At 44.1% G+C, this 11,039-nt stretch overlaps 1 pseudogene; it reads right to left on the bottom strand.

Annotated features, from left to right (window-relative positions):
• Positions 1-1,154: 1,154 nt before the first annotated feature.
• On the bottom strand, positions 1,155-6,638 carry LOC119397649 (uncharacterized; annotated as a pseudogene).
• Between the last annotated feature and the right edge of the window lie 4,401 nt (positions 6,639-11,039).

Raw genomic sequence — 11,039 nt, 5'->3', positions numbered from 1 at the left:
ATTCAGATTTGAGGACTACACTTGTGAGTGCTACAGTCGTTTCAACAGTTTCACGTGGAAGTGGCGACTGGGCGATGACACAGCCGCAAATACCTTTTCGCAAGCAACAAAAGGTGGCGAGCTTTCCGAAAGAAAGTGAGCGCAGTTTTTCAGGATAAATCGCGCACGTACGCAAATACGCAGGGAACATGAGTAAGTTCTGCACCACGGCGTTGTTTCTGCGGGCTCGGACAGACGAAGGCGCTGCGACAGTTGTGATCAGAAAACAATGGTCTTCTTTGTCGCTGAATTTGCAGATTATCCGAGCTCCGATGAAATAACATTTGAAATTTTAAACCGTTTAACCGGCGAATATCCCACTGGAAAGTCCGAATCCACACGCAGTTTTGAGCTACCTGGAACAATGAACTTGTTGACGGAATAAAAACACGCGACAATACATAAACCACAGGTTTTAAACATAAGTTTGGTGCGCACTTTAGAAGGCTAGCTTTTGTCTCTCTCCTAGTGCTTGTGCGGCACCGCCTATTTCTACGGCGTGAAGAAGTGAAAACACTGCGAAATTTGAAACCTTGGTCGATATTGATTTGTGAAAGTTTACCTTTAACGCAGCAGTAAATGCAGACAAAAAATTCTCGGACACAATACGCCTGTGCGCCAACTTTTCGATGGACAGAGCTGGAAACATTAGGCGTGCCGAGATGTCAAACCGAAACGCGATGTTCGCTGAATTTGTTTCGAACACTCTGGTTATTTTCGTTTCGACGCGAACCGCATTGAATCTAATCCGTGCGCCACGTTTCCCGCGCCGCGGTGTCGGCTTTCCAATGCTCGACAATATACGAATTCTGACACACAATACTGAAGCTAGCAGCAAAAAAAAAAAAAAGACATTACTGCGCACGTCGCGTTGCCCTCACTACACGTTGTCCACGCCATACTCTCTGAACTTTGAGTTGACCTGTTTTCCTATTCTGTTTTTCAACATCCGCCTGCTTATGTCTGTGCATACATCAAAATGGCCAATGTAGCGCTGTTTTCTGTACTTGCCCGGTGCTTTTGAGTAGCATGCAGACGCGCTCATTTATGTCATATAAAGGATTTATCTTTTAATGCATTAAGCTTGTGTTCGCACTCTTGATGTATGCTTGCATACACTCTAAATATGGTAACCTATGCAAAGGTGAACTTTTTCACATTTTTGTGCACCTATAACCTAAAAGTTACATAAGTGTAACCTTTACATTTGTAACCTTTCTAATGGTTACAAAATTAAAGGTTAAATCTTGTTTATATAGGTTACACCCTTTTCTTTCGGAATGTAACCTTTGCAAAGGTATACAGCAATCGAAAAGACATAGGTTACCTTCAAAACGTCCTTTATTAAAATGTCCTTCGTGCTTTCTCAAGGACTCAAAAGGCAACTCTCATATATGCTGCAATGTGACCTGTATACAATATAATATCCAACCAGCAAAACGGTGCACAAAACCAAGACGAACAAAAATATCAGTGGAGTACAAGGTTAGCACACATTCTTCTTTCTCAAGAGCAAAAGAAGATTCCTCAGGCGGTTTGTGAGCAGTCCACGAGGCACGGGTGTGTCCGGCAAGGCAATCTTTTGCAGCAGGACAAGGACTGGTGAGAAAGCAGGCGGGTACTCAAGATTTTTGATGTAATATGTCAGCAGGCAAAAAATGAGGGCCCGCTCTATATTTCTATTAGCCATCCGGATTATTTGCTCAGCGCTTCCAGCGTAAACGCAAGTGTGTTCAGGACAGGTATACACATGGGGTGCAGTGATTTGCACGTCATCCGGTAGAGCCATCTGTGAAATATCACAATAGCGCCATGAAGAAACAGCACGGCAAAAATTCTTTCTCAGCATACTCAAGTGAGATTCGTAAAAAAACAAGAATTTGGAGCATTCTTATATTACTGTGATAATTAAAGCGAAATTCAAATTGTGAGAAAGCGCTTGATGCAACAGTATTTGATAAGTGTATGCATCTAGTAATCATTCCACAAACCTCGTTGATAAGCGTGTGCCTTGAATGGCCTTGCAAGTACTTGACGATGTCGATGAATGTGCATTCACGTTGTTCTTTGCATGAAAACGCTTCCGACACTGCTCTTAGCTTTCTCTCCAGGTCGCCAATGCTGCTTTTAAACCTAAGCTCGACTTCGATGCAAAGCTGGAGAAAAACAGTCAAGATAAAGCAAGAGAGCTTTCTTTCTGATATCCCTCATGATATGAGGACGTAAAGCAATACAATATTAATTTCGACCATTTAAAAACAATTAATTACTGGATAAGTGCACTGGTCCCCCTCACGAATCGAGATTTGGAGCAACAAAATGTTAGTTTTGGAGCAGTTTGGAGCACCTAAATATGCATTTCGGAGCACTTAGCTACTGCATGCACACTGCTTAAGACTATTTCAATACTTAGATTTCCAAGCATAGCTCCAAATAGTACTGGCATGCTCCAGAGCGATACTCCTGTGCCTTTAAATTTAAAAAAGAAGGTAACTAATTTGTTTCTTCTCAGTTGAAATAATAACAACCAGCCTGTTCAGAGAGCCTGCACGTTTTTGGTGTTTGATTGAGGAAGGTGCCAAGACCTTGGTTTATACATCTCGTGAAGTTTTCAAGCTAGGCCATATTATTTTTTAGCATGGGCGTAACGAAACTAAAGAATTCATCGTAGAGCATGTAGCGCGAAAATTACGGGGACACAAGAGAGCAACATAAACACGAGACGAGCGCTAAAGTGGTGTACCGAAACCGTAATAAGGTGTCCAGAGAGATCGTGGAAGCGTTTTTAATTCAAAAGAACGATCTCGATTGTGTCAGCCAGCCTTCCTTGAGCCTACACCCTTGTGAGTTAGCGTTCCTTACAGCTAACCTGGCACCTACGCTTTCCGCGCGATAAAAGTCTCTAGTTTGAGCACGTGTACCTGAATCGCTCGCGTTCAATTTTTAGCGTATCTTGGCTGCGTTATATATTTTTTGCTTGTATCATTTTTGGTGTAAGAGCAGATCAAGATGTTGCCATACTATTCATTGTGGATTACGATGTACGTTCTTGGGTGACGATGTGCTGTTTTGATCTCTGCTGGTTTGTAAATAGGCGTGGATTCTGAGAATACATTTCAGTTTGAAGTAGCGCTCGTCTCGTGTTTATGTTGCTCTCTTGTGTCCCCGTAATTTTCGCGCTACATGCTCTACGATGAATTCTTACAAACTCGCCCAGATTTCTGTTCTCGGAAACTAAAGAAAACATTTTTATATATGGGATCCCTGTTGAACAAATAAGGTGCTTTTTTTGCTAGGATGCTAATGAATGCGTGATGTTCTGCTGTGCTGAATACCAATGAGGCTCTCAGTTCTGCATTTTGCTGGAATCTTTTTGCATAGAGCATTTTCCTTTCCAGTTTTCCTTCAGAATACGGAAGGGCTATTCCAAGTTTACAGCATGTGGATTACCGCAAGATCAATATGCGCGACAGACAAAGGACCATGCACTACGGCTGCGTTATGCTCGAGGCTACTTTTGTGCCAAAAATGACATGGATCATTCGCTAGACGACCTTGAGCGCGAGAGTATATGTCCTCGGCGCACGCGACCTCTAGCACTGTGCGGGTGTTCACGTCGAATATTCCGACTATCGCATACTAGATATACCATGGCCTCCGAGATTAGCCGATCTCAGGGGTCATGGTAGCGCGGCCACTCGCGGCCAGGCAAAAAGGGGGCGGCGTGGCCCGCAATGATGCACCGAGAACGCTCTGCCTGAGCGCTTCAGCCGAAACGACCTCGCGCTTTCTCCTGCATCTAAAGTAATGCATCGACGACGGCACGGCCTCGTAGGCCGCCATCACGTCGCCCTTTCCTTCTATCATCGCGATTCGAATGATTCGTCCGCTCACTATTCTGACCCACAGCAAGACGTAGTCGTATACAGAACACATTGCTTCAAAGTAGTGTGAGATTAGGCGCACTGGTGACACCAAATACAGCTTAGAATGACAAAAACCTCAGCTTAAACACGAGTCCACATACGTTTCATGTAGATGAACACGTGCTGTCACGCATAAACCGTTTTTATTGATCAAGTGCGCAAATATACCGCCTGCGCGGAATCAATCGACCCGTAAAACAAAACATTCAGTTAGAAGAGGTTGGCTTGTGCACGACTCGTGAGCTCCTTCCGAAGCTGTTTTTTTTTGCTCCATGGTTCTGCACGGCGGAGCACACTACGGCAACAAGATTCACAGGCCGTGCGATTGCAAAACGTCTTAAGTAGCAAATGAGAATTTCGATAACTGAGAGCACAACTTACTCAGCCGCTTCTGATACACGTGACGTCTGCAGAGCACTAATATATTGACGCATCTGTTTCGCGCTGTCGCTAATCTTGGTCATGACCTCCGAGATCAGGCTGCGCATGCCGTCTCGGAGGCAACGTTTCGATGCATTTAGGCAATACATCGCGCTCCTTTATCACGATGGTAGAGATAATCTCGCTTGGCGCATTTCGACGCGAGAGTAGGATCGGAATTTACAGAATTCACAGTTTTATATATCAGTGACCTGCTATTCCGTGCAGCAGAATATTAGAAAATGCCGGCATGCATTCTTTGCCATGCATTCTTTGAGACTCGGAAATAGACTTGCACTTACAATTTCTTCTAGCAAGAAATACTGGGGCAGTGGATCATCATGGCTTTTGCAGCGTTCTTCGTACGTCACTTTAAGGAGGGCCTGCATCCTTTCTGTGTCAAGCGTCACGGCGCTCAAATGGGTCGCTTTTAAGGCCTGAAACACATTGAAAGAAAGAAAGTGACTACGAGTTACCAATGTTCAAAACTATGTAATCTAAATTGCACATGCAAACAAACCTGTAGCTCGGCAAGAGCATTCTCCTTTGTGATCTCAGTGGTGGGTGAAAGAACAGTGACATGCGCTCTTTTCGATTTTCTGTGATTCCGCACCTTTCGAGCCACAGTCAACCCCTTGATGAATAGGCTCTGAAAGAAATTAAATATGCTTGCGACCTCCAAATTAAAAACTGTTTTTTTTTCCACCTAAAGTGGCACATACATTAACTTAGAACAGCTAGCACCACCAAATTTGCTGCATTAGTTCTTTGAGGAAGTAAAAATGAAACAGAGCACACTTGTAAACCTTTGAATGCCGATGAAGGACAAGGTGTGCTCTGACATGATCCAGTGAAGCGAACAGAACTGCCTACAACGATTGGAATAAAAAGTATACTCTCATTTGAAAGGAGCATCAGCTTGTTATACACAGCGCTTTTCAGAGTACTTACATAAACATGGGCCCTCGTAGCCAAAAGGTGCTCTTCAGGCTCATCCCACAACATCATTGGGTATTTCGCGGCGAGTGCTTCACCAAGGACTTTGTACATTGAGCGACGCTCCCCTTTGTTCCCAGTGGTAATGAGATTATTCTCACTAAAAGAAAAAAAAATGCAGATCCTTCTATCCCTCGCCACAGAAAGATGATGCACAATATCAGCAAGGACCACTGATATAACAGAGTAGCACTTGCGACTTAATTCAAGGTTTAATCGCATGCTGGCGCTATGATGTACCTTTTTCCGCATTCGAGAATACATGTGATATCTGAAAAACACAGCGCGAGCACCTGCCCATGCACTGTTAGAAGCTCCACCGTGCATTATCCAAACCAGTGGCTCATGCAAACTTTCTGGATGGCTACAGAGCCATTCAGGAATGCGTAACCAGTAACTTTGTAACCAAGGTTGTAACTAACCATATGACTTAAGCTGCGTGCTGTGGTGTATCTTTAGATCTAAAATTAAGATCTGTGAACTCTATCTAAAACAGCGAAATAGAACAGCATGGTTCAACAGCGAAGAGGAAAACTTACTCCAGAAACAAGGTCAATTCTGCGCGTAGCTGCCGGGAAAGTTTTTTTTGCAGCCTTTCTGAAACTGCTTTTCCTTGCAGGACAGGCTGAACGCTGTCAGAGAATTCTGGCATATTGTGAAGGAGCCAGTCATGAAATTCCTAAGCAGAAAGAAAACAAGCTTTATTCACAAGGGATCTCTCACACCAAGTACATGCTGCATTTTATTCGCATGAAGCAACGATAGGAATAAAAGGCGCCAAAATCACAGGCATTACAAGAAAGGTGACTCATGGATACATTTTGTGACAGCATAAACGACATCATTTCTGGCGTAAGTATAAAGTGGCCAGGGATACAAAAGCAGTTCAGGTTTAATCACAACACTGTGCGGTGTCTTCAGCAGCACAAATGCATTCAGCCGTTGTGAATAGCTCACTTTGGCTAATACCAGAAGAGAGATGAAAGTCTTGCCTAACCAAGGTACAATTGTTTCTATTTCGCCAAACATCGGAACCTCATTTTGTTGAAATACAACCACATCAGAAACAGAGATTTTGACACCAGAGACAAAGGCAGAGTGCATGGACATAGCTGTCAGGCCAATAGCACAAGGGTCCAGTCCAGATGGCAAAAAAGCCGACGTCAAGCACACTGGTGCACCTACATCTGTTGCAGTGACACTTTCTGTAGCCACCAGCTTGGGCTGACGAGGCTCCTCCCACAAGGCATTGGACATTCTCATCTGATAGTAATTGGCAACAGATAATGGAATGTTTTTGAAATTCCACAACTTTTTTGATTTCGGAAGAGCATTTTTACTTTCAAATCGCATGGTCCAATGGTGGTGGGAAGGACCAAATCTCCGTATTTGAGAAACCATATGCACCAGCATGTGCAGTTTCGGTTTGAATGTACACGACTGCAAAGTACACGACTGCAACTTGCGTTGCAGTCGTGTACTTTGGGACCCTCGTCTGTATATTTTACTCCATGTAATATTCTTTTATATCATGATAATAAACTTATTGATTGATTGATTGAATGAATCAGAACCATATAGTTGCACAAAAAGCTCGTTATGGCGCGCTACTATGCATTCAATGTCCCTGAGTGCATCTGGGGAGATAACAGGAGAAATGAATAATTGTGTGATGACGCACAGCAGCCGAAAACATTCGCAATGAGGATCTTGTGCAGCCTCTTCAGGCATATATCCATCGATAATAATGAGAAAATGCAGAAGTAGTATTAAAATGGAGCTTGCCGAACATGGAAAGCTGAAGTCTGACTCAAAGCTCCGGGGGTAATCACTTTTACTAACATGTCTATGAAAACAGAACTGTGACAAGGCAGCATTCAGTTCGCTGAAACTCATCCACATTGCCTCCCTGACAACAAACTTACTGAACAATGCCACCTCCAGAGGAACGACCCCCTCTAACAGAATGTGCATTGGGTCATATAGCAAGTCTGTGAGGACTGAGAAATTAGCGATTTCCGCAAGGACAGATCTTGACTTATTTCCGCACTCTGCTGACAATTCAGTACGGTCCTTTTTTGAAGTTGCTGCCTCAAGCGCTAGCAAATCCTCTTGGTACTGGGACTCTGTACGTAGTGGGCATTGTATTTCATAATGAAAGTTATGAAAATCAGTTGTAGGAACTTTGCAGGTCCGGCACGCCAAACGGACATTCTTACTGAAGCTTTCTTTAAAGCCTGCTATATTGTGGCATGCCAAGGAATCCCCAACATAGGCGAGCAAAAAACCAAAAAAGACTTCTTTACAGGCAGTCTTTAGTGCACAGCCACTTTGGAGTGAATTTAACGTGGAAACAAAGTCTTGAAGGAGCAAATGCTTTGCTTCTTGTGATTTAAGCGCACTTGCTTTTCCCACTCCAAGTAAGAATATGCTGGCTACTTTGGATCTTTCTGACGGCGGAATGTTAACAAAAGAGACATAAAACACAGTTAGCTTGCCTCTACGGCCTCTTTTCATGCCTAGAGGATTGGTCAATTCAATATCATCGCTGTACAAAAGCATCACAATTGTGTTCATCTGATGAGAACTTGCAATTGGGTGCATTTGAAAACGTGTTCCGTCAGTGAAATCTCTTAGCAACGCATCATTTGACGTCTCCAATGCACACTGAAAGAGGCGCGCATAGCTCGGGTGATGTAGCAAGTTCTCAATCAGTCTCTTCAGTGGCACAAAGTAACCTTTCTCACCATGCCGAAGTTTCACTTCCTCTGCTGGAACATAAATTCCTTGAGAAGCATATAGTGCCTTTCTTGATCTGTCATTTTCAACTGCAGACACATTAACGGATGTTCCAGCAGTCGATAAAATATCTTTTACCCCCGCAACAACTGCATCGACTCCCCCTATCGGACATCGATAGTGCGACTCAAGCTGTCTCGCCAGACATGAGAGCTTTGTGAGGATATCTGTACTAGAAAAATCGTCTACCGCATTGTGCACATCATTCTCGGCATACCCTGATGCTGCATCGAACGAGGCACTGCATACATTTTCGGCCGTAGAAACAAATGTCTGCGTCTGAGCCGGGGACACGCTCGGTTGCTTTTTAAGACTACTGTGAATGCCACAGTCATTGATTTGAGATGATGCGCATCCGCTGTCCGTATGCAGTTTGTACTGCGCCATGTTCAGGGATCTCTTTCTGCACCTTGTGCATATCAAATCAACCTTGCTCAGGTGCAGTTCCCGTACATGTCTCACAAAGGTGTAAAAATATCTGGTGGTAAATGTACACGCTGAACATGTGTGTTTGCCGACCTTGCCGGCTTTTGAAGACCGAGGTGCTTCACTGACGCTTTCCCGCGGTGCTGAGGTGGAAGGAATTTCTTGCGACACCCCTGCAAACACCGACGACACTAATTGTACACACGTGCAGCAAAATCCCTCTCTCTCTCTCTATCTTCATGTACACACACACACACACATATATATATATATATATATATACATACGGCTTTAAAGTCCTAAAACGGTATCATTACAAGCGGCGATGTGGGAAATCTCATTCTCCACGGTTGCCACGTAACAGGCCCGTAGCCAGAGGGGTGCCCCTCCCCCCCCCCCCCCCCCGAAATCCTAATGGTTGTATGTGTTTTACCGAAAATTAATAAAAATGGGTGTGTTTCAAGGCTTTCCGAAAGTGCCTCCCCCTTCCCGAAAAAATTTCCTGGCTACGGGCCTGCCACATAATATGCAATAGCTATACCTTCGAACAGTTTCATGCAAACCATAACTAAATGGAACGAAAGTACACCATTCAGTTTATAGAAACGACAGCTCTACTTCATAAGCAATGCATTAGTGAGAAGGCAACGGTAACAAGCACTGTTCGGTGGTTCTTAATATTATTGGTTCCTTATAATATGGTTCTTAGGTGGTTAATTCGTAATAATATTACTCCTTGAAGAAAAATAGGCAATGTACTAACACGCCACCGTCTACTATTTGCCGTTATGCTACGCGTGTGTTTGCAAGGAATGACTAGTGGGTTGCAGCACAATTTACCTTCATGGCAAGCGACGCCAGGCTGTTCCTCAAGGTCTAGCTCATGTTCTGATACGTCTGATAATGGATGGTCTTCCGAAAACATTGTCTCATCTGCAATGAAAAGTTGCGAACAAATAACCGATTTAATGCCTGCCAAGGCACTCTATGCAGTGGTTCCTTGTAACGCACTATCCTCGTTAGCCATGCTCTTGTGGTCTTGTATATAGCTATATAGGTTCATGAATTATGCGCCAGGGAGTGGTCAGAATAACTTTTAATCTGCAGCGGCGTCAAAAATTTAATAAAACACTTCACCACCTTATGCTGTTTAGACATCTGCACTAAATAACTTATCATGTATCCAATACCGGATCAGTAATTGCGACGTTTTGGAACAGAGTTCCGTTTTCAAAGCTGCGATTTCAGAAGCATCAACTGCATAAGCCACTGGTAAAATGCCCATAGATCAAAGTTTTTGACGCGTCTTCATTCTTACAGTGATACGTAGTACTAGAAAACATGCAAGGTTACGTGGTATTGGCCTACGGTGCTGAACTATTAAAAATCAAAATTTCTATCGTGCGGTTTCTGTTTCGGCAGGCAAACGTGGCTTCGGTGTGAAATTCGGTGCATCGATCACGCGAGACATGAAACGGTTTCAGTATAATCACTGAATACGTACGCACGTCACAAACTTCACTGATGGCTCGAGAGGGCCATAACGTGATTAAGGTTTTGCGAAATTAGAAGTTGCTAAGGGCACCCTAAATCTGGCGTTTGGGCTTACTCTCCCTACTGCACTGGCACCTTAGTCGAACAGGCTGGCTTAAATGTTCAACTAAGCATGGACTGCGCAGTGGCCACACAAATACGATTATTCGTGCCCGCAGTTGGCCTCTGAAAGGTTGCGACACATAACTCAATGCACAAGGAGCGAGATGCGCAGAGATTTCGAGAAATCATGTCAAATAAACTCCGGCGCCGTAAAACGAAGCGTGCGCATTCGTGAACATGCGAAAGCACACAGAAACAAGCCATAGGAAGAGGGAGAGGCAGCAAAATAAGAACTTTTTTTTTTGGACAAACAAACATTCTAATAATCATCATATCTAGGGTTTTACGTCCCAAAACCAGATATGATTATTAGGGACACCGCAGTGGAGGGCTACGGAAATTTCGACCACCTGGTGTTTTCTAACATGCACTGACAACGTACACGGGCTTCTACCATTTCGCTTCCACCGAAATGCGACCGCCGCGGCCGGGGTCGTACCCGCGACCTGCCGGTAGGCAGCCGAGCACCGTACCCACAGAACTGCCGCGGCGGACAGAAAAAAAAATTCCAAGTGTGCTGCGCCACTAACCTTTTGAGTGCTCAGTCTGCGCGCTCTGCGTAGGCACTTCAACAACTCCACTGCCTTGTTCTGTACCACCTACGTAGAATACACAATGAAATAAGAGACAGAATCGTGTCGTAACAAAACGTAAAATTCTGTCACGCTATCGATGCCGTCTGCACATTATGGTGCGCTGAACCCTCAGACAACCAGTTTCGTTTATGTGTTGCATAAAGCATAATTCTGTGGCACCACACATTAAGTATATTCACTC

Source organism: Rhipicephalus sanguineus, chromosome 6 (genome assembly GCF_013339695.2).
Source record: "Rhipicephalus sanguineus isolate Rsan-2018 chromosome 6, BIME_Rsan_1.4, whole genome shotgun sequence".
NCBI classification, from domain to species: Eukaryota; Metazoa; Arthropoda; class Arachnida; order Ixodida; family Ixodidae; genus Rhipicephalus; species Rhipicephalus sanguineus.
The sequence above is the reverse complement of the archived record's forward strand: the minus strand, read 5'-3'. Positions and strand labels throughout refer to the sequence as shown.